This window comes from Pseudophryne corroboree, chromosome 3 (genome assembly GCF_028390025.1).
Source record: "Pseudophryne corroboree isolate aPseCor3 chromosome 3, aPseCor3.hap2, whole genome shotgun sequence".
Lineage (NCBI taxonomy): Eukaryota > Metazoa > Chordata > Amphibia > Anura > Myobatrachidae > Pseudophryne > Pseudophryne corroboree.
In genome coordinates, this window is record NC_086446.1 from 763,064,552 (window position 1) to 763,090,071 (window position 25,520).

Below are 25,520 nucleotides of genomic sequence, written 5' to 3' on the forward strand. Positions count from 1 at the left end.
ATAATTGGTGTTTTACCATGTTTACAGAAGACAACACATATACACATATACACACATACACACAGACAAGTAATATAATAACTATCCTGCCCTTACTGTATGTGAGAGGGAGACACAGAGGAAGGAACAGCACACCCAAGCTAAGCAGCCCCAGTGAGACTGCAAGCTGTTTTATCACGGTGTAACACCGGAGTTTTTGTCATTTTCAGAACACAGATTGCGTACAATAGCGGCTCTCCCCCTTTGCTACACCCCTGTACCAGTGTTCCTGCGTATCCTGAGTGTCTGGTGGAGCTGTGTGTCCTTGCAGCTGTGAGCAGAGTAAGGCACCAAAACGAAGCTGGTCCTGCTCTGAGGAAGCTCCTCCCCCTGTAATGGTGCAGGAGCTCTATAGATATTTATACTGGCAATATCTCCATATAAGTGTAAAACATCACAGAAATGCTAGTTATCACTACCGCTGCCAGTGTACGCAGGGGGCTATAGCGGATCCCCCCAGGGAGGGTTCCATATTCCGCACCTACGTTTGCAACACCCCAAGAACCGGGGGACCCCTCTAGTGGGGCCCCTGGTTTGTACTCACCACTCTTCTCACCTTCAGGCAATGTTATGGGTGTGCGGCGTGCTGCGATTGCGACCACTAAGGCGCAGTGCCCCGCTGTACAACAACCTCTCAGGACGGTGGTCCTGCAGCGGGGAAGCGGCTCTGACGCCTGAAGAGACCGGTAATGATCCCCCCCCCCCCCCTTAACTCCTACGGTGCAGGTATGCTGTTGCCCAAACGGCATCCCGAAAATAATAAAGTTTAAAAAGAAACTGAAGAAAGCTCTCTGGAGCTGCAGAGTGTGTATCCTCTCCTGAGTACACTTTTTTCTAAACTGCCTGTGGGAGGGGGCATAGAGGGGAGGAGCCAGCACGCCCAGTGAAGAAATTTAAAGTTTGATGGCTCCTTTTGGATCCCGACTGGATGCTAGAGAAAGGAAACTACAGTAAGATATTTTACCCATATGCTAACTATAACATGCAAGAAATATATTTTTATAACATTACTTTGTATTAAGTAAATATAAAGTACGCATGTGTGCACACATCAATAAATTGCTAAATATAAAAAATCTGAAACTTTTATCCAAATGAATAGATTACCGTACACGTAATTTGCACTAAATACCATTATTATAGATTGCTCCAAGTCATTTCATGTCTAATCCAGAAATCCTGTGACAGCATTATGACTATTGTATAGTAAGGATGACCTGTGTTTAGCATGGTGGTGTTTCACTACTTAAAACTTTCCATATTACATTTCAAAAACAATTCTGTGGGCGTGGCCTGGATGCCGACTCGACCAGATGTGTGCGACAAGACAGACACTGAGCTTTGCTTCAACCAGATACAGGTTGAGTATCCCTTATCCAAAATCCGTATTTTGGAATGATTGCATACCATAATGAGATATCATGGTGATGGGACCAAAATCTAAGCACAGGATGCATTTATGTTACATATACACCTTATACACACAGCCTGAAGGTCATTTTAGCCAATATTTTTTTATAACTTTGTGCATTAAACAGAGTGTGTGTACATTCATACAAATCATTTATGTTTCATATACACCTTATACACACAGCCTGAAGGTCATTTAATACAATATTTTTAATAACTTTATGTATTAAACAAAGTTTGTGTACATTGAGCCATCAAAAAACGAAGGTTTTACTATTTCACTCTCACTCAAAAAAGTCTGTATTTCGGAATATTCCGTATTTCTGAATATTTGGATATGGGATACTCAACCTGTATCTCCTTGCATGTTGGACATTCATCCTCTGAATGTACTTACTATGCCCCCAATATATGGAGTGCGTGATACAGTTTGTCACCAATCACTCTTTACTGTTATACCAGAGCTTTTCATGGCCATGACCTGGAGCATCTGGTCAGCCAAATTCCCATCCGCGCACGCAGGGGGTGGGGTTCCGAGTACCTGGAAAACCCCCCTGGCCGCCAATCTATCGTGCAGCTGACCATTTTTATTTATTTTTTTTGTTATTGTGGGTCCTGGAGAGGAGAGACCCACCTGCAGTCCTTAGGGCCAGTGATCGTAGCACGCACAAAAGAAGTATGCCGCCGGGAAAGTGAGATCGGGAGCATGAAGAGCTGTGCCTGCAGAGTCAAGAGGACCAGCGACTGCAGAGAGGACCCCTTTCAGAAGGATAGTTGCCCGCAGCATTGCCTGACTGGACAGAGCCCCTGGAAGTGCTGCCGCTGGTGGAAGGACATCAGCGCCGTGGTGGAGGGACACAACAGACACCCTTCCTGACATGGAAAGTAGAGGAGCAGTGCTGGCCGGTGAGTGACTGGTATTGCAGGCACTGTGGAGGACACCCCGCCTACCCGGAGAAGGTCCCTGGAAGGACACCCGGCTGCTTTGCGGTGGACTGCGCAGACAAAAGCGGAGAGGGAGACCCCAGCAGAGAACCAAGAGACAACACTGGCTGACCAACCTGGATGCGGAGCACAGAAGAGGACCTTTGCTGGCGAGACCTGGGACAAAGTGCACAATCCGGTGCGGTGCACAACATCCCAGGCAGCGTTGAAGACCGACAGCCGGTCCCAGGTGGTAGAAGAGCCTCATCTTGGGGTGAGAAACTGTTTAAGCCCTTCCGCTGCAAGCTGTGCCTCAGTAAAGTAATGGTTAGGCTCCCCTGTGTTTTTTTTTCCCTCACTGCCCCAGTGTAGTTAATAAGGGGGTAGTCTCCAGGGCCGTCTTTTCGTTTGGGCTCAATGGGCTGTTGCCCAAGGGCCCCAGGAGTATAAGGGCCCTAGGCTGGTAGCTGAGGGTCCCCTCTTTCCAGGGGTACCAGATTTTTGAAAATCGGCCATGGGGAACTGGAGATATTTGACTTGAAAGTAATGGTCCCCATCTTAGCCTGTTAATTGCTCTTCCCAGACAGATATCTCTGGTTCTGTCTGACTTAGAGTATTTCTGAGGGTATAATCCTAAAGCTGTAAGTCTCCCCTTTTGGTGGACACTGGCAGCTTGTCTCTACTATGCCTAGAACCAGAGATATCAGCCTTCCAGCATCTGCTCCCTGCTCCAGCTCCACACGCCTTATATGCAGTTTTAGATTTTCGTTGGTGAATTGCTCTGGCTTCTGAACTCTGATCCCCAAGTCCCTAGTACCCCCTGAAAGGTGGGACTCTCTAGTTTGTTATCCCATTCAAATCGAAGAAATATATTTTCAGGAACTTGAGATATCTGCAGTCAAGCAAGCTGCCCTCCCACTGGAAAATGATAAATATTAAGCCCACTCCACTATCCACTCCTCCCCTGCTTATTAAACACCTCCTGCCACCCTGGAAGTCATGTACCAGGGACCCTTCATTCAGCCCAATGGCCCCTTCTACAGTGTAGCCCCATCTGTGCAATAAAGGAGTAATTAGCAGAAAATACTGCTCCAGGTCCTACATGCTGAGCGGTAGATAGAACACCCCCTACAGCCCGCAGGACATCAAAGCTGCCGCTGGAGGATGGGTAGGGGGCCCAGTGCATTGCTGTGCCCAGGGGCCTACACCTCTGTTAAGATGGCGCTGGTAGTCTCAAAATGCTTTGCATTGTGCTAAAGTTTAAGGGGATAGGATCCTTTGTTGTTGTCCTCCTCCCTATTGTTTAACTTATAAAGGGGGAAGGTTCCCCTTATCCTGGTGAGTGCAATGTAATCAATTATTGCAGTGCGAATTTGGGTGATTTTATCACCTCATATCCGCATCCTGGATGTGGATGGTGATAAATAGACTCCCCTATATCTTTCAATGCAAGACTGATGGCAAAGAGGAAATAAAAAAAACAGCAAACGCATCCAAACAGAAGCAACCACAGATCACTATGATCTGTGCACGCTTCATTAGGTTCAAGTATAAAGAAAGTAAAAAAAAAAAAAAAAGAGTATGGGGTTCCCCCCAAAATCAGTGACCAGTCCAAACCTCTCAGCTTGGGCTGGACACCCAGACTCTCAGCCAAACAGTGCTTCCACGTTCATTCCTATGATAGTATCACTGAGTGACCTATCATTACGCCACTCCCAGAATACAGGGAAGATACATCACCATTTTCTGGTAACACAGGAAGTGTAGCCTCCAAATGCCGGCAGCATTGCGATAATGTTGAGGCATGAGGGCATTGCGTGCGCTCTCCCAGGACTTATTCTGCACAGAATGGGTATTGCACAGTCACAGTCCCACAAGCATAGGAGATGTAAGTAAAATATCAAGTTTATGTACATCTCTGAATCTGGCCCTCTGTCTGCAGAGTTTACCTAATAAGCTTCGTGTGCACTTTTTTTTCACTCTGCTATATTCTGATGGTGAGGACAGGGTACGGGGTGATAGGGTTTGGTTCATACTTGCCTACTCTCCCAGATCATCAGTGAGGCTCCTGAACATCACGTGGCACTCCTAGCCCCCCGGAAAGGGTAGGCAAGTCTCCCGGAGGCCAGCCTCACCCCCTGAAGCCTCCTGCATCCCTCCCTCACTGGACAGTCCATGGAGGCTGATGACGGGATACACTCTAAAACGCATCATCATAGTCCTGCCCCCTGCTATTTAATGCGGTAATCTGGGCATTGAATAGCGAGGGGTGGGGCCATAATGATGTGATCATGCTTCCACGCCCCCATGCAACACACCCCCTGACAAGACCACACACCCTGTTTTACAGACCTGGCTGCCCCCTCCCATATGGTTTATGTCGATAAACATGGTTTGGTGGTGTGGACATTTGCTATATTCTGCTGATCAAGTCTTACAGCCTTTTAAACCCCCAGGCCATGGTGTTCTTAGTGAAGATTATTTTAGAATAATCCAACCCTGTCATTATCTTGACTTTACTCCTCTTATTCTAGTACCTGGTTTTATGAATTAACTCTGCCATCAGCCTGCAGTTCAGTGGGCTTAGCCCAGTTCACCATACTCTCTCCATCAGTTCCAGTCCGATAATCTCTCCATTGGTTCCAGTCTGATATTGCACCATTGGTTCCAGACCAATACTATCTCCGTTGGTTCCAGTTCAATTGTTGCTCCATCATTTCTAGGCCGATATCAACATTCACAGGTTGTCACCAGCAGCTCTGTTTTCAGTCCAGCATTCCAAGTCTCTGGATCTCAATCAGTAAATATACTGTACTCCTTAGTCTCCTGTCTCATTACTCCTCAAAGTCTATTTAGTGCTAGTACTGAATGACCCAGTCAGGGGACAGCAAAGCCCAAACTTCCTTGAGGTGGTCCCTGGTGAAAACCACTGTGTTATACTCTGTACCTCTGTTCTGGGACTCCGTCAACTACTCGGTACCAGTTTAAGTTTCCCATAGTCTGTGAGAACATGGGAAAATTCATCACAATGCCCTCAATAAAATACTGGCTTGGAGAACTATAACCCTGTCACAGGCTGATGGTCTGGAGTTCATAAAGTTACTCTCTTGCTCTAAAACAATTCAGAGTTTGCTACCCGTATTCTGACTTACTATTAATTTGGTATTCTATATTAATTCTGTATTGAACCTGTATTCTGAATTATTCTTAGATATTATAGATCAAGATATGGTCCGCATGGCGCCAGGACTTCCCCAACATTTCAGACTCCATAATAGTTCTTAGACCCACAAAATCTATATATATAAATTAGAGATGTGCGGTGGGCACTTTTCGTGTTTTGTCTTTTGGATCTGGATCCTCACTTGTGTTTTGGATCTGGATTGGTTTTGCCAAAACCACCCTTTCGGGTTTTGCTTTTCGTTTTGGATCTGGATGATTTTTTTTAAAAACACAAAAACAGCTAAAATGACAGAATCTGGGGATAATTTTGATCCTACGGCATTATTAACCTTGATAACATTAATTTCCACTAATTTCCAGTCTATTCTGAACACCTCCCTGTCTAGCAGGGACTTTTCGTTCTTCTCCCCAGTCCACGGCTTGTATTCCAGGATAGATCTAGTGATATCAGATAAATGGACTCTCCAACAGGTTTCGTAGGCTTCTATCCTGCCAGTCTCGTGGTCCGATCACTCTGCCCTCTCAGTCTGATGGAACCCCCACCAAGTGAGGTCCTCCCCGGCCTTATGGCGCCTTAGGGACTGCCTCCTTTTAAAGGCGGACGCCCACCGGTCTATTGCACAGGCCCTCTCCCTATATGTTGAAACTAACACCCCAGCAGAACCGTCCGTATTTACACATTGGTGTGCCCTCAAGGCGGTGATTAGGGGAGCGTCAATTCAAACGGCTGCTTATATATGCAGGACCTCCCGGGAAAAACAGGTAGAACTCGAAGCCCAGCTTACAGACCTTGATGCTTTGCTTAAGCTGAATCCCTCTAATAAGAAAATATACAGAGATTTGACCCGGGTCAGAGATGACTTGAATAAATTAGAATTGACGGAGGTACGTAAAAATCTTTTCCGATTGCGGCAAAAGTTCTATATACAAGGTGATAGGGCGGGTAGAATGCTTGCACGCAAATTGCGGGGGGAAAATGCTAGGGAAAGGGTGAAATATAGCATTAACTCAAATAATATCAAAATCACAGACCCATCAGATATAGCTAACTCTTTCGCTTCTTATTACTCCTCCCTCTATAATCTAAAAGACGATGTCTCCACCCCACAACCCACTCCAGCTAATATAGCAGCCTTTCTGAAAGATGTTACTCTCCCCTCCCTTGACCTAGATTCTTTGCAGACTTTAAACCAACCATGGTCGCAGAAAGAAATCACCCAAGCTATAGACTCACTTCCATTAGACAAAGCCCCAGGCCCTGATGGGTTTATAAACAATTTCTACGAATGCTTCAAAGACACTCTGGTCCCTATCCTGGACGGAGTTTTTAATCACGCCTCCACAGTAGGGAACTTCCCAGCGGAGATGCTAGAAGCCCGCGTAGTAGCTTTTCCTAAACCGGGGAAAAATTCCACCATGATGCCCAATTACCGCCTTATTAAATACCGATTTGAAAATGTATGCGAAGTTAGTTGCCAACAGGCTTAACCCCCTACTTCCCTCTATCATCCACGGTGATCAGGTAGGATTCGTCCCCGGCAGACAGTCCCCCGACAACACTAGGCGAGTGCTAAATGTGCTGGACGTCATCTCTAGATCTGATTCTCCCTTATTATTGCTCTCGCTAGATGCGGAGAAGGCGTTCGACCGCCTCCACTGGGGATACCTGCAAGCGGTTCTTAGAAAGTTTGGTCTTACCGGTAGAATTATTTCCTCCATTATGGCTCTATATTCGCTCCCCTCGGCAAGGGTGTGTGTGAACGGACTACTCTCATCCCCCTTTTCCATTACGAATGGCACACGCCAAGGGTGCACCCTATCCCCACTAGTTTTTGCCATGGCGATGGAACCATTGGTCGAGAAAATTCGATCCTCGCCCTCGATTACAGGTGTGGAATTTTCGGGACATTCTCATAAGATATGTCTTTTCGCAGATGATGTCCTTTTGACACTTACTAGCCCTACCTCCTCCCTGAGGGCGCTACACACACTCTTGTCCGAATATTCAGCAGTATCCTACTACAAACTTAATAACACAAAGACAGAGGCACTCCCTATTAATTTTACACCTCCCCTCTGTCAGGAATCCGCATTCTCCATTGCATCACTTCCAGTGAACAGGCATCTCCTGGCTTCAGTCCTCTGTTTTCAGAGCATTCCCTGTGAATTGGACCTGTGGAACTACAGGTCCCAGCAGTTCCAGTCTTCAGTCTCCTGCAGTCCACAGCTCACTGTGCTCCACCTAACCAGTTCTATCTTTTGGAAATCACTGGTTTCAGCCAGCAGCCTGGAGTACACAGAGGATTCTAGTTAAACAGCATTAACTACCGGTGCACTACTGATCCCAGCCAGCAGTGCATTGCATTAACTGTCTACAGAATTATTCTCCCGGTTAATCACCAGCTCCAGTTAACTCTCAGCTGATCTGGACACCCTATCCTGGAGGGTGTGTTCTCACAGAGATTCATCCTATCATCACAGAGCAAGGTGTATAAACTCCAGTTCCTAGCTCATTCACATTGCCTTGGACAATGAGTCACATTTGGTGTGTCAAGTCTCCAGTGGTTCCCCGTGTTCCAGCCTCCAGTGGTTCCCCGTGTTCCAGCCTCCAGTGGTTCCCCGTGTTCCAGCCTCCAGTGGTTCCCCGTGTTCCAGCCTCCAGTTGTTCCCTGTGTTCCAGCCTCCAGTGGTTCCTCTCATCATTTCATTCCATACATCATTCTGCATTTCTCCTGCTTGCTCCAGACTCCAGCTACAGTTAAACAGCAGTAAGGGACTCTCCTCAGGTGTTATTCTTTGCCTAATCTATGCACCTTGTTACCAGCATTCCATTCTGTGTATTGCATCCAGCACTTAAAAAACATGCTGAGTTAGGACTGTCTCCTGCCTGGGCCTTGCTTGACTAAAAGAACTTTTATGTTACAGAGACTGTGTGCTTCTAACAAATACCAAAGTTCTGTTTGCATCAATCACAGATACCAGTGACCTTTATATTTTTCAAACCTGTTTGCATTCAGTTATCAGGTTATCTTCATTCCTCATTTGTGTTACCAGAGACTTTATTTTGCTTTAAACCATTTTCATCCAGTTACCAAATTATTCTACGTTTGTTACCAGAGACTTTGTTTTGCTTGAAACCATTTGCATTCAGTCATCAAGTTATCTTCTATATTTGTGTTGTCAGAGACTTTTGATTATTACCTTGGATTCAGTTACTGCTTATTATTTCATCTGTTACTGCCAGTTCTAAGTTATCATCCACTGCTATATAATTTCTCTGTGACTTATGTTTAATAAACCTCAGCGCATGAGCGCAGGACTCTTTATGCAACCTCCATGTCTCATACGTCATTCCAACACTGACCCACTAGTGCCCCCTCCGGGAACAGACTAAATCTGAATCCTGACAGTTTGTCCAAGGCCCATGGACCCGGACGGTGGTCAGAGTGTGGGGTCAGGGTCACTCCAGAGTTTGGTATTACGACTCAATGGCTATGAGGCAGCACAACAACAAGTGATCCTGTTTCTACAGGGAATGTCTACCCGTTTGGATACCTTGCAGCAATCCCTTCCAAGTTCTGTTGATCTTCCTGTTCCAGTTCAAGTCACTCCTGCTCCAGTTATTCCAACTTCCTCTGCACAATTCGTTCCTGTAGGTGGACCTCGCTCAAGTCAGCCCTATGGTACACCCTTCACAACTGATTCTACTGAGAGGGCGACTTCCTCCTTTGCAAATTTCAGGACTCCTCTGTCTTCTGCTGTAAAACCTGAACTTATAAGCACTCTTTGTTATTTATTGGAACAACTTCAAAGTCTGCTATCAAGAATCATTCCAATCATACCAGAAATCCTAGGTGGTGCTTTAAATACAGTGAAGAGTCCTGCTCAATGTATTGAGACTAGTGCGACCTCCGTGTCAAGCTTCCTACAAACTCAAGTCTCTCCTCCTATGCAGAGAGAGGGCAGATTCCAGAGCTACCCGCGCTCCAAACTCACGGAAGCTGAACGCCGCCATCGCAAGCAGCTTCACCCCTGCTTTTACTGTGGGAGTTCTAGTCATCTTATTAAGGACTGTTCCTTCCGCAACTCAAAAGTTGGTGACAGGTCTCAACATCACAGAGTTTTCACCTGCAAACCTTCCAACGTATCCTCTACAGTTTCAAGTTCCTTTACCCCAGACAGAAGTGTCCAAAAAGTCTACGATTGGGGTCCTGTGACAAATAGACCCAATCCCAAGTTCAGAAATCAACAGAGACTATCTATGTTACCCATAACTAAAGTAGTTTATGTGCCTACAGCCCGAGAAGGGGCATCTGTGCCTACAGCCCGAGAAGGGGCATCTGATGTTGTGACCCCAGAAGGGGTATCTGATGTTCAGGTTCCAGAAGTGGCATCCGGGCATGTAACTCAAAGAAGTGTGTCTGATCTATTAACCCCAGGAGGGGTCTTTGGAGTTTCAGCCTCAAGTGAGGAACCCAGGGCCAAGATCCCAGGAGGAATTCTTAAAGCCACAGATACAGACATGAACTTTTGTTTGCCAACTTCAGACAGTGCTACCAGCTCAGTACCACTCCAAGAGGGATCATCAGAACATCCGGATTCTGTCTATACAGAGTCAAGTGTCAATGGACCTAGCCCGGTTCCAGCCGTCGGTCCAAAGTCCCCACTGGTTCCAGCCAGCCTGAGTAGCTTTGTTTCCAACAATGAGCTACCTCCTTCGGTTCCAGCCGATTCCTGCATCTTCGGATCAAATCCGGTCCTATCCGTCAGTCCGAAGACTCCTCCGGATCCAGCCGGTTCAAGCTTTTCTGGACCCAATCCGGTCCCATCCGTCTGTCCAGATCAGCCTCCTCTGGTTCCAGCCAGCCTGAGTAGCTCTGTTTCCAATGCTGAGCTACCTCCTTCGGTTCCAGCTGATTCCAGCATCCTCGGATCAAATCCGGTCCTATCCGTCAGTCCGAGGACTCCTGCGGTTCCAGCCGGTTCAAGCTTATCTGGACCCAATCCGGTCCCATCCGTCTGTCCAGGTCAGCCTCTTACAGTTCAAGTCAATTCAAGTAGTCCTGGACAAATCCCTGTTCCATCAGTTTGTCCAAAGTTGTCGTCGGTTCCTACCGATTACAGTTCCTCCGAACCCGGTGTGGTTCTCTCCAGTGTTTCAAGTAAGCAACTCCTATCGCTATGTCCAGAGTCTACAGTTCTTGCAGATATTGCAGTTGCCTCAACCCAGATGGAGGCTCTAAGCATCTCACCCCAAGATGAAGCCGTAAAACAGGAGTTTGCTCCAAAGTTTATGCATTCAAAGTCATCTGGGCATTCTGGCCAATTTGTCAACAGTTTGTCTACTGCTAAATCCTCTCCAACATCTCTGTCTGTGCAAGATCAGGATACATTAAACCAAGCTATTAAAGATTTCCAAGCTGCAAAGTCAAGACAAGGTTCTCAGACTTCAGATTTGAAAGTTGCATATACTTCCGTGTCTCCATCCTACAGCAACACTTCTAAAAGTATTGACTTCTCAGATTCAACATCTGCTCAGTCTTCCAGTTCTCCGTTTTTCGACTCAACTCTTTCCAAACACGATCAGGTTCTGTTGAATCAATGTATCAGAGATTTCAAGAATTACAGGAATTGGAGAGCTCCAGAACCAGTTCAAAGTCTACCATCTGTTGACGTAAGTGTTGGCTATGCTGCCGTTAACCCTAGTACTGGTGTCTAATATAACTTCAAATTCACTGGTCCACAGGTTGTCTCAGATATTGTTCCTAAACAAAAGGCTCCCATGACCACACTAGACCTGGATTCTGACTCTGAAAGTGAGTTTGTTGATGATGACTCAAGTTACTTTATGGGGGGTTCTATCCTTCCGAGCTATGCCTTCTCCCAGGAAGTAAATTCTGTCTCAAATGACCATGAATGGTCTACTTGTTCTGAAGATGACAGTTGGGAAGACTTTTGAGGACCTCTGCTTTTGTGTATTCCTAAGTTCTTTTTCAAGGATCCTCCAAGTTCCAGCGTGGGTGTTCGGTGCCCACCCATAAAAGGGGGGGTACTGTCAGGAATCCGCATTCTCCATTGCATCACTTCCAGTGAACAGGCATCTCCTGGCTTCAGTCCTCTGTTTTCAGAGCATTCCCTGTGAATTGGACCTGTGGAACTACAGGTCCCAGCAGTTCCAGTCTTCAGTGCTCCACCTAACCAGTTCTATCTTTTGGAAATCACTGGTTTCAGCCAGCAGCCTGGAGTACACAGAGGATTCTAGTTAAACAGCATTAACTACCGGTGCACTACTGATCCCAGCCAGCAGTGCATTGCATTAACGGTCTACAGAATTATTCTCCCGGTTAATCACCAGCCCCAGTTAACTCTCAGCTGATCTGGACACCCAATCCTGGAGGGTGTGTTCTCACAGAGATTCATCCTATCATCACAGAGCAAGTTGTATAAACTCCAGTTCCTAGCTCATTCACATTGCCTTGGACAATGAGTCACATTTGGTGTGTCAAGTCTCCAGTGGTTCCCCGTGTTCCAGCCTCCAGTGGTTCCCCGTGTTCCAGCCTCCAGTGGTTCCCCGTGTTCCAGCCTCCAGTGGTTCCCCGTGTTCAGCCTCCAGTTGTTCCCTGTGTTCCAGCCTCCAGTGGTTCCTCTCATCATTTCATTCCATACATCATTCTGCATTTCTCCTGCTTGCTCCAGACTCCAGCCACAGTTAAACAGCAGTAAGGGACTCTCCTCAGGTGTTATTCTTTGCCTAATCTATGCACCTTGTTACCAGCATTCCATTCTGTGTATTGCATCCAGCACTTAAAAAACATGCTGAGTTAGGACTGTCTCCTGCCTGGGCCTTGCTTGACTAAAAGAACTTTTATGTTACAGAGACTGTGTGCTTCTTACAAATACCAAAGTTCTGTTTGCATCAATCACAGTTACCAGTGACCTTTATATTTTTCAAACCTGTTTGCATTCAGTTATCAGGTTATCTTCATTCCTCATTTGTGTTACCAGAGACTTTATTTTGCTTTAAACCATTTTCATCCAGTTACCAAATTATTCTACGTTTGTTACCAGAGACTTTGTTTTGCTTGAAACCATTTGCATTCAGTCATCAAGTTATCTTCTATATTTGTGTTGTCAGAGACTTTTGATTATTACCTTGGATTCAGTTACTGCTTATTATTTCATCTGTTACTGCCAGTTCTAAGTTATCATCCACTGCTATATCATTTCTCTGTGACTTTTATGTTTAATAAACCTCAGCGCATGAGCGCAGGACTCTTTATGCAACCTCCATGTCTCATACGTCATTCCAACACTGACCCACTAGTGCCCCCTCCGGGAACAGACTAAATCTGAATCCTGACAACCTGACACCCTCTTGTCCGAACTGAAGGCTTCCTACTCGTACTCTTGGCAGGATAGAAGCCTCAAATATCTGGGAATCCATATCACTACGAAGCTAGACGATATGATATCCGCTAACTACCCCCCCCCCCTTCTGCGCAAATCCACAACTCTAGTCTCGGACTGGATGATGCAACATGTATCATGGCTGGGGAGAATAGCCGCGCTAAAAATGATGATCCTTCCCAGACTTATGTACTTGTTCCGGGCCATCCCATTCCTCATACCCAACCCCCTTCTAGCCAAATTTAACGCAATATTTAAGTCTTATGTTTGTAAAGGCAAAAAAACAAGGTTAGCCAGGAAAACAATGACTCGACCCAAACGAGATGGGGGCTTAGCATTCCCAGATTTGCACACATACCAACTGGCTTGCCGTCTGGCACAGATAGGGGCATGGTATATTCAACCCACGTATAAATCATGGGTGCAACTGGAACAAGGTCTTATAGCCCCATTACCCCTGACCGATGTATTGCTACTCCCTAAATCTGAGGGCACGATATTAATTAATAGGTCTCTCTCTGTCCAATCCACCAGGAAAGCCTGGTTGGAGATAGTGCAAAGTGGAAATTACATAACTCTCCCCACTACGGCCATATCATTGACTGGAATAGCCTCCTTGATCCCTGACTTGAGATTCGATTGCTGGATAACACAAGGAATCCGGTCTTTACAGGATATAATGGCGCCCTTCTTCCCTTTGCCCAGATACAGGAAACTTTCCTACTACCACATGGGGAATTTTATAAATATTTGCAGCTTAGACATTGGCTACACGGAGTCTCGACGCCCACTATCCCACCTCATAGAATTTCACCTCATAAATTAGTCCTAGGCCACCATATTTCCCCCCCTCCACGACTAGCCCTCCTACACTTATATTACGGTGATTTAATGCCAGGTGACCGCTATATACTAGGCCATATCCTTATCTCAACAAAACTTTCAATCGCTCGACATTGGCGCTCCACCGAGGCTGCCCATATCTCAGCAATAAAAACGGCCATACAGTCACATTACAAATTCGAGACAGTGGGAGTAGCCTATGCCTCTACCTCATCATCCCCACTGCTTCGATGGTAATCTTGGTCCATTTATTGGCATAGTCACCCACCAAACACCACGCCCCCTCCTGACACCTAGGTATATTTGCTTTTGGCTTACTGTGAAGCTCTTGTTGGCATGATTCACTTCTGCTTCGCTCCGTTTATGTACAATGTTTTGTATGATACTCTTTATGTTACTTTGTATTATGCTGACTGTTGTGTGTGTTCGTTCACACTTCTGCTAAGCTAAAATACATTTCCAGAGGGCGGCGGCTTAGCGTTTGAACTGCTGCTAAAAGCAGCTAGCAAGCGATCAACTCGGAATGAGGGCCATAGTCTTTCCACGCAGATCCACCTATGGTGTATCATTCCCAGCAGCAGCTTCTCAGAGCCAGTGGTAAGTAAAATCTTCACATTTACAGGCTACACATTGTTGAATTCATCGGAAGATGAAAGCCCAATTTATTCTACCTCATTATACTAAAAAGAGGTAGGTCTCAGCTCTGGAATATAGCTGAGTTAATTAAAGCAATGAAGAAGCCTGTGTTAAAAACCAAAGCACCTGTGTTTAAACATCCTAAAACCTGAGTGTCCAGAGTCAGATCAGCTGACGGAAATCATGGAAGAAGTTTGGGCTATGCCCAATAAGAAGTTAGAATTCCTGAGAAATGGAATTCTAATTATCTTCTTCCAGTTGGGGATTTTTAAAAAGAGGTGGCTCCTAAGGTAGTTATGCACGTGATCTACTTTATCTTTGCTTTCCCTGTTTAGGGCATTCATAGGGCCAAGCCTTGGCTTCGGCTTAAGTGGCAAGGCAGTGGTTGTCTGGGCTGATGCATTTGCAGCAGATTTGTTCAATAAGGGCAAAAATCTCATATAGATTTCCTCCAAGGCATTAGTCCCAAATATACCTGCTCGCAGAGCAGTTCAGCTGAAACGTGGAAGCGGATTCAGAATCTAGGAAAGGTTTTTGAATTGTTGTCCTTTTCAAGAAATATTCTTTTGGTAAACAATTAACAGATATCTGGAGTCAGAAGCAGACTCCAAAAAGGTCAAGTTCCTTCCACAAAATGATGTAATTATATCTTCAAACTATGCCAAACCTGTGGGAGCTAACAATTACTTGCATTATAACAGCGCTCACTATAAACCATGGGTGACCAACATACCAAAAAATCAGATAATAAGATTGAGACGTAACTGCACTAGAGATGAAGATTTTTATGACCAAGTGGAGATTATGATGAAAAATTTTGAACTTAGGGGATATCCAAAAAAGCTTTTGGATGAGTCTAGAATATATGCAAGATCTTTAAACAGATCCCATCTCCTAAAAGAAAAGAAAGATAAGGGAAGAAGCAAGGGTAATAAACAAGAGGAGATAGCTAATCTAGATAGAACATCAGAACAAGACACAACTGGACAAACACCAGAAACAGTGACATTTATATCAAAATTTAATTCTAAGTCTAATGACATTAAAAAGATTATTATGGCTAATTTCGGAATCTTAAAACAGGATCCAATTTTAGGCAAATCTATAGGAGAGAAACCACGAGTAGTTTTCAAGAAGAACATTAATATCAAGAATATTCTGGCACCTAGCGAATTAAGAGTAGAAAAAGTTAACACTGTAGTGAACACATGGTTGCCAATGAAACCCATCGGCAACTATAAATGTAATAAGCCTATCTGTTTGACCTGTAACCATATTAATAATAAAGCACTCTCGGTGACATCCAGTGTAAATGGGATTAGTTTTCCCATAAAACAATATCTCAGTTGTGAATCAACATATAGTGTGTACGTATTGCAGTGTCCTTGTTCACTGCAATATGTTGGGAGAACCATAAGATCAGTAAAATCTAGATTTAGAGAGCATCGAAGGAACATTATAAATAAATCTTTAAAACACAGCGTGTCCAGACACTTTGTAAGAATGCACAATAGTGATCCGAAAGGGCTGTCTTTAACAGTTGTAGAACAATTCCTTAATACAAAACGAGGGGGAAATAGATTTCGTCAGATGTGTCTAGGGGAGTCATCCTGGATTTTTAAGTTAGACACCTTAAGCCCAAATGGTCTAAACGAAGCATTGGACTATACATCATTAGACTAGGTTGGTGATTAAAATATATCTTTCTGGGGGGGGGAAATATGTTGTCTTTAGAATCTAGCAAATCTACAGGGTATTAAATTAGAACAAAACTAGTCCATATGGATTATAGTTATGTATAGAGATAAATTAATTTAAATTAATATAAATTCATGAGTGGTCCTTTAAACAAATAATTACAACTAAATATAAAGAAAAACCAAATAAAAACAGAACCGTGTAACTAAGGAGAAGTAGCAGAACTCTATATTAAAATAAAAACCTATATATATGTGGAGAGGATGGATAGTGATTTAAATATAGATCTCTATACACATATATATATATTGGTGTATAAACTTAATCACTTATGTATATATGTACTATTATTTTTATTTATATTTTTGTTTTATGTTCAGCATTAGAGTATTTTTTATTATTATTCTTTATTAAATAAGTTTTTATTATACTGATTTATTATTATTATTATATTTTTTTATTATATCCCATTTAATAAAGGTTATAATTTAGCAATATTCCGCCAAAACCAAGAGAACTATGTTATTTATCTATTTTAGTTCAGTCTCATGATATTATTGATAAACTGTGAATGGTTCAGAGGTTATCAGGACAATTTAGCATTTCACATAGATCCGTAGTGAAACTACTCCGGAGTATCATTCAATTAAGACTTCAATTAATTAAACATAGGTGATTTTGATCTTCTCATTAAGAGGTAGATAAAAAGCTAACACCCCATTGAGAAGTCAATCCTGAGGAAGTCCCGAGAATCGACGGGACGAAACGCGTTGACGTCATCACCGGTTTTCAACCGCTGCATATGTGAAGTGTCTCTGGTCGCTCACACCGCTCTTGCCGTTCGTGCTGTGCCGAATCCTGCTGTCTACCCTGCTGCACTGTATGTGTCAATTGACGGCCGCTCACGGAGTACCGTTGTACTGAGGACATCAGCCGCGCACAGAGGACTGGCACATTAAGACACTTGCCGTTTCCCGTGATCCGATATAAAGTGGATACCCACACATACGGCACATCACCACTGTGACGCCCTGAATGCTGCCGAGTGCAGCACTGACAACTTGTCAGAATCTCCTATACCGCTGATTGTGTGCTTGTAAACGCTGCCCCACAGCCGGGAACTCCTAAAGACACTACTTTATATTCAATCCTGCACTAATGCTACAGTGCCTAAACGGAGGACATTCCCGAGAAAAGGGTAATTATAACCCCATGTAATTGGGCAAAATCACATCAGGAAGGAATAATCCTGCACTGGGACGCCAGTAACAGGAAAAGTGGAGATTTTTGTATTATTATTTATTAATACTTGTTTATTATTAGCTGTCATCTAGTGACAGAGAATTAATGTGGCACTAACGGCAAAATTAACCAGATAATTAAAGCTTTATACCAATTGGTTACCTTTACAAGATCTATAGCTTGAATTAAATCAAGCTAAGGCAGCCTTATATTTATATTTAATTGAGGAATGCATTCCGGTTGAAATCACCAGCAATTGAGCTGATACATTTTATTATATGTTTTTATAAATGTGTCTATGTAAGTGTAATGTGATTTGTGTCTAGTAAAAATTTTAGAGAGTAAGAAGTCTCTTGGTTTTTTATTAGAAAAGGCAAATACTCACTTATCATCACTAGAATTGGATTCACTGAAGCGCACAGACACTCCTCGTTGTATTCTAGTGTGATTTTCAGGCTCTTGCAAAGCCTCAGTTTGTGCAGCTAGTGTGTATCCAATACAGGTGATTACGAATTAATTTATATAATACTTTGCGCCTGGGATTTGGGTGTCTAGTGCATCCATTTGTTGTTTTTAAGTTCCTTCCACATACAGTTTTAAACCAAAAATTTTGCATTTCAGCCCCTTTTTTTATTTTTAGGAAGTGCGAAAGGAAAAAGGCCAATACAACATGTCTGGGAAGACAAGTAAGGCATTGGCCTGCCAGAAGTCCGGTTGTGATCTACAGCTACACCTCACTGGATAGGCCCAATCTCATCTGAGTTTGGAAGCTAAGCAGTGTTGAGCCTGGTTAGTACCTGGATGGGAGGCCATCTGGAAATACCAGGTGCTGTAGAAAAATAAACCATCATTCGGATGGTGTGGGCCTCTGCCTGGGGGCCCCAGGCTGGGGCGGCCAACTTCTTCAGGTCACATAGATCTGACACAGTATCTCTAGGTATGATTTCCTCTTCAGAACAGCCCACCTCAGGAAGAGACGAAGGGCAAGACTTTGCAAGAAGCAGTCCAGAAATTGCTTCAGTCAGGTATAGTCTTGTCAGTTCCTCTTGCAAACGAGGACAAAGTTTTTACTCATACCTGGTTTAAATTCGGGAGACAAAAGGGTCATTTTGGCCTGTCCTTAATCTTAAAATGCTGAACAAATACATTTGGAACCTTGGTTGCACTTGTAATCATTATGTTCCTTATGCTTGGCATGAAGTCAGGGGATTATAGGCTATCTCTGTATTGATAAAGCTAAATATTTATCTTACTTAAAACCCTTTAAGAGGTCTAAGAACACTGTACGCTATTGACGTATGGAGTACCGTAAGGGTACGCACGTTGCGTAGCAATCGCTTAGCCGTAGTCGAGACGCTCAAGCGTCACGTTCTCTCACGGCCAAGAGATCACAGGCAGACACGCTATTGGATGCCGACTAACGTAATGGTTCGCTATTAGCGTAGCGGACGCTCGGGACCACGAGGAGATCACCAGCGGCGCAGACGCTCACAATGTTAAACCTTTATATGTAAACCATGAACAATGTATTATGCAGTAAAACCTTAGTGTAGTGATAGGGTGTAAATGCAACACAGTGTAACCTTATTAACTTAAAAGCTGTTCGAGCGTCACCGACGCTCTGAGAATACTTAACACTATAAGAAATACACAAATACCGGGCTTAGGGTCTAACGCCTTATATGAATGTTATACTTGAAAAAGAATAATACAATACAAGTTATACACTACAATATAACACAGACTAACTTACCAGATAACTACACAGAAAATACAATGCAATACAATTACGTTTAAGGGAAAATGAGAGAGAAAGAGGAAGATAGAGAGAGAGAGAGAGAGAGAGAGAGATATGGCTCACAATAACAATAAAGACAATATGATTGCGGAGAAAACTTACGCACAAGGGGAACGATCGCATGCGCCTTTCCGAATATCCAGCTCCCGATTATCAGTGATGAGAACCGTTGAAGAGAGTGCACTGGATACGATCGGCTTGTCTATTTATGCCCCACACACAATACAATTCAATGGTCCCTACAATCTCATTGTTCATTGGACACAGGAATTCGTCTTCGCATTATAACAAAAGGTCATAGGTTGATTCATACAGGTGGGCTGTGTCTATTTCCAACTGCTCAGGTGGGTGGGAAACTAGGTTTCCCGCCGCATGGATAAGTAAGTGCAAATAATAGTAAATGGACATAAACTTCTTATGTCCATAACTATTCGCACAAGCGATTAATCCGCTTCAAACCAACACCGGAATATTGCTAATTAAATACTCTTCCGATGGATACTAAACACCACTGTATGACCCATGTCTGACCCTTCGTATCAAACAAAGAGGGATCTCTTTGTCCATGAACATGCTATATTAACTAAACTTTCAGAATCTATCAAAGGGACCATGATCTACAAGATACATTATATAGTTAAAATATGTAATGATTGAGTCGCACGCTGGGCACACAGAAACTCTACCGTAAATGCGCATACCGTGCGCCTGCGGGTGCACGTAACAGCGGGTATGCGCACGCACGGGAGAGCGCACGCACGCGCAGCGCGGACCTGTATGAGGTGCAAATATGGTAGTGTGCATCGTGATATTTTTCTGACTTTGACAGTCCACCCTTTGGCAGTCACCAATAACTGCCACTTTCTAAAACATTTCAAAAAGAGAAAAATATATGTCAAGTGTAAATACATTTCCATGGTTGGGTAAGGGAGGAGAGAAGAAGGTGTGAAAAGGGTATGACCTAGTGAGATAGCAGAAGCATGTGTGTATGAATCCATGTTTGGGGGGTCATGTATCATCGTGCCGTACGTGTTTTAAATCAAGCTTCGAGGTATTGCGAAGTATACATTTGAATTCCTTCTTATCCCGTATTAAGGGTCTGTGGATGGGCTGTCAAACTTTACCGAGCTCTTTTCGGCTGTGGTTGTAACAAAATGGGGGAGCACATTTTAGTTGATGATACATGAATGGGGGAGGTATGTGATTGCTGATATCTGTGCCTGTATTCCCTATCGACTATGTGTGTCATTACCTGAGGGTTGTAGAAATGAAGATAAAGAACACTTATGGTAAATGCAGTGGTATTCTATGTCAGGTTAATGAACATTTGTCGGTTGAAGTCTTGTTCGGTGTCTGTTGAATGCAGTCTTCTTTGGGCTTTTGCCAACAAGTGCGAGCAAAAGCTTTGTCAATGTCCATAGACTTACAAAAGTGTTGGGCTAGCGTAAATTAAAAATTTCTAGGGAAACTGGGGGTCTATGGCATAGTTCATCAAATATCTGTGTATAAGGTTGTCAAAACTTCTTCTTTAATCCATCAGTTGTCTGTATACAGGATCATCAACTTCCTCGTCAAAGTGGGTCTTTTTACCTTGGAGAAACCGGAAAAACAGGTGAAAGAAACGGACCGTATAATCGCATTTTCATCACATCATTGTTTCTACCGTTGGGTCATAAATCAAATACATTGGAATTACAATTTCCTCACTCCTTAGACTCATTACCCTGGTACTACGTTTGCACTTCATTAAAGCCTGACCGCATCTAAATATCAAGCCAATTGATATGACAACACCTAAGATACATAGAAGAAACTTCCCCACATCCATTATGACTCCTTGAGCCCATTCTCCTAAACCAGAGAACCAATTTTGCGGGTTCAACCATGACACCCAACCAGTCATCTCATTACCCACAGCAGCAAGGGTGAGATTGTGTCTCCTGCGAAATTCCCACTTTAATTGGAGAATATCGTCCATCTTTTGGTCTATGACCTCGACCGGATCCTCGGTACTATTCGTTATATATGTGCAGCATTTCACCCCGTACTGCGTTGCCAGTGTGACACAATATCCACCTGTCACTGCTGTGAGATAATTAAGAACCATTCTATGCTGAACCAGTTCTGTTTTATAAGCTTGAAGTTCTCTTCCAGTATACCTAAACGTGTCATCATACATTTCTGTGATATTGTCTAACAAATTTGCAAGCGCAGAGATATATCTATAGTTCATCACTCCTCTAGCGGTGCGGGTGAAATCTAACGCAAGTAGAACCTGAATCCCGGTGGATTCATGGATCATGTCAGAGGCCGAATGCTCTGTCCTTTCTGTCAGCTGCCTTTTAAATACGTGCTCGTAGTGGGTGTGAGTATAAGGAGCTTGGGCACCACGGTGTATATCTTTCATTTTGGCATGTGATACAGTCATTACCTCAGGCAGTACTTTTCCAATATAACACAATCCTTCAGAGTTTGGGGCAAGCCACTTATACGCCTTCCTCCCGCATATGAAATATGCATCATCGGGGAGAACATATGGGACGGAGTAGGACATAACCATATTACACATCTTCCATGTGAAATCTCCTAAACCTAATTCTCCCATCTGTCTAGTACATGTATCAGTTTGCACGATATGTGCACAGTATCCTGGTGATACCTCTCCAACTCTCGTAATCCTACTTCCTAGGGTATACCTATATAGGAAAGATTTTCTCTACTGGCTATGTGGCGTATAAGCTCTGTATCTGTAGGCATTCTATCTGCTCTATATGAAAAGGACATGGTTTGGTTACTCCATGACACTTCCCAATTTCCCGGCTTTCGGGGATTGGTAATGTTAAAACATATTAGGGATCTATCCACATGATATTGGTGGAGCTTCAAACTAGGAGGACTGGAGATATTGAACCTCCTGTCCACCGGCCTCCCACCCTTTAGCTCAAGTACCTCCCCTACCGTTAAAGGGAATGGTACTAGTCCTGATTTGCTATGACCTTGAGGTACTTGAGAGCATACCCAACAATCTGTTTGATTTAACACACTACCCACTAAGGAGTGATAGTCACTCAATGGATGCCGGTCCATGTGGATATTAAAACTGGATTGGCATTTCTTAATGCACCCATCCTCAACTACATTGTCACAGAGCCTACAGATACAGTTTTCTTCAGCTAACAATCCTTCACAATTCCTTCTATTGTCAATGCTATCGGATCGTTTTCTGATACTCGCCTTTACTTGTTGGTTAAGTTGTTCTTGGAAAACTACGCCTCCATCTTTGTCATCAGAACCCATTCCAGAACATCTCTCGACCTCCATGGTACTCTCGCCGGAACAGACTGCTCTGGTCAACATCATGGTCAACAGGAAAATCCGGATCACAGTCTCTTGGGGCAAGTCCATCTTATAGGAGGTAACGGAGAAGAATGAGAAGGGGAAAAAAATAGTTGAGGGAGAGGGGATGGGAAGTGGAGAAAAACAATAAAAGGGAACAGGGAATCGACAACTGCTTTTGATCTTGTGATCTTCAATGCTCAGATGCCGCCTCAGTCCTCCTGGAACAGACACTCCAGTGATACAACTTCCTCTACCGTCTGTTCCTTATCACAGGACCTCTCTGGATCAACAACCTTCTTACAATGGGACGAATGAACCCAAGTCTCTCTCTCTGCAACTTTCAATGCTGTAGTGCTAGTCAATAAGACTTGGTATGGTCCTTCCCATCTGTCAATAAGGCAACCTGAGCGTAGAAAATTCCATATCATTACATAATCCCCAGGTTCAATGTCATGACAATTACTATCTGGTAAATCAGGAATCACTAACTTCAAATTATCATTTTGATTCCTTAGCTGTTTACTCATATTAACCAGGTACTTTACAGTCACTTCATTGTTACACTTCAAATCATCCTGAGGGTTAATCATAACATGCGGTTGTCGACCAAACAAGATTTCAAAGGGAGACAGATTAAGAGGGGACCTGGGAGTGGTTCTGATGCTGTATAGTACAATGGGTAAAGCTTCTGGCCATGTCAATCCTGTCTCTGCCATAACTTTGCTCAGTTTATTTTTAATAGTGCTGTTCACTCTTTCCACCTTCGCACTCGCCTGTGGACGGTATGGAGTGTGCAGCTTGCTATCAATTCCCATTAACTTACACATTCCTTGAAAGACATCACCTGTAAAATGGGTACCCCTATCACTTTCAATTATTCTAGGGATACCATATCTACATACAAATTCCTGCACAATTTTCTTAGCAGTAAACATAGCGGTATTTGTGGCCGCAGGAAATGCTTCGACCCAATTTGAGAATACATCTATACAAACAAGTACATATTTCAAATTTCGACAAGGGGGTAATTGTATAAAGTCAATCTGTATTACCTGAAAAGGGCCGCCTGTAGGTGGGATATGAGATGGTTCTGTTGGTATTGCCTTTCTGATATTCTTTCTCAAGCAGGTAAGGCATGACATTGCTCTCTTACTCGCATGAGATGAAAATCCTGGGGCGCACCAATATGCTCTTACCAACTTGCACATTCCCTCCTTGCCCAGATGAGTCAGCCCGTGAGCTGCCTCAGCTAAACATGGAAGATAGGCTCTGGGGGCCACTGGTTTACCTTGTCCATCCGTCCAGAGTCCTGAGGAATCCTGGCCATATCCCTTTGCCTTCCAGACTGCCTTTTCCTGTGTGGAACACAAATTTTGCATTTCACACAGCTTCTGTGTGTTGATGGTATTAAATACCATCAGTTGTGTGGTGTCTGTCTGTCTGGGGGTACCAGCTGCTAACTTAGCAGCTTCGTCTGCTCGGCTGTTACCAAGTGATACTGGGTCCTGGCTATATGTGTGTGCTTTACACTTGATAACAGCCACTCTGTTGGGTTCCTGTATCGCTGTTAGAAGCCTTTTGATGTGAGCTGCATGCGCTACCGGTGTACCAGCTGCCGTCATGAAATTTCTGAGGCGCCATAGGGCTCCGAAATCATGGACTTCCCCGAATGCGTATCTAGAGTCGGTGTAGATATTGGCTGATTTGCCCTTAGCCAATTCACATGCTCTGGTTAGGGCAACCAGTTCAGCAACCTGGGCTGAGTGAGGTGGGCCTAGCGGTTCAGCTTCTATGGTGCCTTGGTCATCTACGACTGCATATCCAGTACACAAGTCTCCCGAGTCCGACTGTCTGTGACAACTACCATCCGTGTAGAAGGTAAGATCTACATCTTCCAGTGGGTTGTCACTGATGTCAGGACTTGCGGTGAAATTTTGGGTCAAATATTCCATACAATCATGTGTGTCCTCCTTTGTGTTAAATCCTCCTTCCCCACCACTCTCATCCTCCACCCTTTGTGCCTGTCCAGGCACACCTGGGAGATATGTTGCAGGATTTAATGCACTGCATCTCCTTATGGTGATGTTTACGGGGGCCATTAGTGCCAATTCCCATCTTGTAAACTGCGCTGATGAGACGTGCCTGGTTTGGGCAGAATTTAGCAAGGCTGACACTGCATGTGGTGTATGAATTGTGAGATTGTGACCTAGCACTACATCTTCGCTTTTCGTTACTAGCAATGCTATTGCAGCAATGCTTCGCAAGCATGTGGGGAGGGATCGCGCTACCGTATCTAGCTGAGCGCTGTAGTATGCTACCGGCCTGCTGGCATCACCGTGCTTTTGGGTTAGGACGCCTGCCGCGCAACCAGCACTTTCTGTTCCGTACAGCTCAAAGGGTTTCCCATAGTCTGGCATACCTAATGCTGGTGCCTGCGTTAGGCACTGTTTAAGTCTCTTAAATGCCATCTCGGACTCGTCTGTATGCGAAATCCGATCAGGCTTGTTTGAGGAGACCATCTCCTGCAAAGGTAACGCTAGAATGGAAAATCCTGGGATCCAGTTACGGCAATACCCACACATTCCTAAAAACGTTCTGATCTGTTGCTGGGTTTGTGGCAGAGTCATGTCTCTAATTGCTTGAATTCTATCAGCGGTCAGGTGTCTCAGTCCTTGTGTTAGGCAGTGTCCCAAATACTTTACTTTAGTTTGGCATAATTGTAACTTGTCTTTGGAAACCTTATGTCCTGTGTCTGAAAGATGAAACAGGAGCTGTTTCGTATCCTTCAGGGACGCTTCCAATGAATCTGAACACAGCAGTAAATCATCCACATACTGTATCAATACTGATCCACTCTCTGGTTGGAAAGACTGTAAACAATCATGCAAAGCCTGGGAAAATATACTTGGACTGTCTATGAAACCTTGTGGTAATCGAGTCCATGTGTATTGACTCCTCTATATGTAAATGCGAACAAATATTGGCTGTCAGGGTGCAGAGG

At 44.0% G+C, this 25,520-nt stretch overlaps 1 protein-coding gene and 1 pseudogene across 1 annotated transcript in view; both read left to right on the top strand.

The window, feature by feature from the left end:
• Positions 1-25,520, top strand: part of LOC135058237 (C-type lectin domain family 7 member A-like) — a 115,340-nt gene that overhangs the window by 39,643 nt on the left and 50,177 nt on the right. The window lies entirely within an intron of this gene.
• Positions 18,102-18,220, top strand: LOC134896827 (5S ribosomal RNA; annotated as a pseudogene).